Here is a 2670-nt window from a genome sequence, read left to right as displayed (position 1 = left end):
CTGGCTTTCTGATTAAAGTCATATTCCTCGCCTCAGAACCTCCTCTTGTATTCATTGGCCTGTCTTGTAGTGAGCAGAGCTAGCCTGAACTCAGTAACAGATACATGTATATATATAACTGATTACTTTATAGAGAAACTAACACAACATTGTAAAGCAACTATGAAAGTGAAAGTGTTAGTTGCTCACTTGTGTCTGACTCTACAACCCCAGACTGTAGCCTGCCAAGCTCCTCTGTCCCTGGAATTATCCAGGCAAGAATACTAGAGTGGGTAGCCAAGCTCTCCTCCAAGGGATCTTCCCAACCCAGGGATTGAACCTGGGTCTCCATACTCCAGTGAAAATTTTTTAAAAAGAGAAAATAACTGTCCTTGATCACAATATCTTCTAGTCCACCTGAGCTGCTCACCACCATAAATTCTACAGATCATTGCTAAAGATTAGAATGCAAAAAAAAAAAAAAAGAGAGAGAGAGAGTTGATGACACAGAAGCTATATCTGCTTCCTTTTCAACCTGGTATAGCAGAAATCTCTAGTGTGGGGTGCTGCCCTTGAAGCAAGTGGTTTTGGGTAAATCCTACTCTTGATAAACTGCTCTACCTTCTCTCACTTTATCTGATTTGGGTGGGGATTGCCCTTAACAAGATTTTCCAAATTAGAATTAAGGAAATATAATTTGCTAGCAGTGCCATGATTCACTTACATACATCTTCCCAGTTTCACCAACAGAGATATATGAGCCTTGATTTTTTTGCCTGGGGGAAAATGATAGCCTGAGGAAATAAAGCTGGAACAAAGAAACAGAGAAAGAAGGTGAAGAGTGAGGGTCATCTGGCATTTCAATCTCTGGTTCCAATTATTTGTGAATCCATTATTTACTCTGTGCTCTTACAGATTGCTTGCATAAGTCAATAAATTCCTACTTGACTTACCTAATTTTTGGTTGCAAGTGAAAGAAACCTAACATGCAAACACTGATTAAAACATCCTATTTAATAATTCTGAAATAATTAGGCATTTCTCTTCTTGAACCTCCAGCTCCCAAACTGGTCTTAGTCAGGCTAATTGAGTTTAATTTAAAGGTCAGCTTTCACCTAAAAAAGAGAAAGTGGACATACTAAAACACTGTGTCAGATGCTTTACAAAGAGGAGTCTTAAAAAGTATAATGGAACCTTCACAATTTTCTTTCAAGATAGATATTCCCATTTTAAATATCAGGAAACTGAGGCTCAGAGAAATTGCTGAAGGCTACCCAACTATCAGTGGTAAAGCCACAGATGATCTCAAAGCAAGAGGCTTAGCCCAAGTGCCATCCATTTCAATCCCTGGCCACCTCTATGAGGTCATATTTAATACCGTCATTACTTTTGCACTTATGTATCCCTTGAGGGTAACCCTAAAATCCTTCTTGTACTCAACAAAAAGATGACAATACATGTGGAAGTGTATCACACAGATCTCCTATCTAGAAAATACTTATCATTCAGCTATGAGAACTGCAGTTAACTGACAGTTTCGCTCTTTGTTATTACTATTATTATTATTGAGGTATAGTTGCTTTACAGTGTTGTGATAGTTTCTGCTGTACAATGAAGTGAATCAGCCATATATATACATATATCCCCTCCCTCTTGAGCCTCCCTGCCACCCCCATCCCCCACACCACCCCTCTGGGTCATCACAGAGCACTGAGCTGAGCTCCCTGTGCTATACAGCAGCTTCCCACTAGCTATCTATTTTACACATGGCAGTGTATATATGTCATTTTGAGTCAAGGTTTCCTGGGAAGCCCCAGCTGCTGACTGACAATGGCAGAGGTCAGTTCTGTCCAGTCCAGGCTTCCTGCAACGAGCTACCTTTACTCTGGGGCTCCCCACTGGATCAGCCAGGGTTTGTCAAATATACATCACAGTCTCAAGCTCTTTTGTCCAGTCCTGCTTCTCAGTCCCCTTCCTTGAGAGTCAGCTCAGCACCATGGTCTGAAGGCTCTGCCTGCCTAATCCTGCTTCCTGTCTTACCTTCCATGAGCATCCATCCCCCCAGTAAACTACTGTGCACTGTGAACACTGTCTCAGCATCTGCTTTCTGAAAGACCCAAACTGGCACACAAAATAGTGAATGAATAAGCAAGAGAAGTAGAAGGCAAAGGAAAATTGTTCTTTTGCATGACATATTTTCCTACACACATAAGTTAGCTGCGGTCGAGCAATGTAATTCGAGTTCTCCAAAGCAGATTGTGCTGAATATGCCAAATGGCTCCTCTTAGCTGGAGGGAATGCCTCCCTGAGACCTGTCAGGCACTAGGATTTATGGGACCATTTCTGTCTTAGTGATCCAGTCCCTCTTTATGGAGATGATTGCTTCACAGCCCTGCCATAGGTATTTACCATCAGGGCTATTACAGCTCACTGAGTCATCCAGGAGAGAAATCCAAGTGGATAATTAACATCCTGAGGAAGGTAATTGTGGAACACTTAAGCATGGGGCCATAACTTCTGGTTCAGTGTCAGTAAGGACAACCTGTAGGGCATATCATACTTAATGAGTCAGTAGCTACCTAAGATGATTATTAAAACCCAAAGCATATTATTTTTATCACCATGTGCAAGAGCTACAGATTATGTCCTTTTGACCTATTTTGTGCTCTCATTCCCAGCTAAATAATAACC

This window comes from Bos mutus, chromosome X, assembly GCF_027580195.1.
Source record: "Bos mutus isolate GX-2022 chromosome X, NWIPB_WYAK_1.1, whole genome shotgun sequence".
Taxonomy (NCBI): domain Eukaryota; kingdom Metazoa; phylum Chordata; class Mammalia; order Artiodactyla; family Bovidae; genus Bos; species Bos mutus.
Note: the sequence above shows the minus strand (reverse complement) of the source record.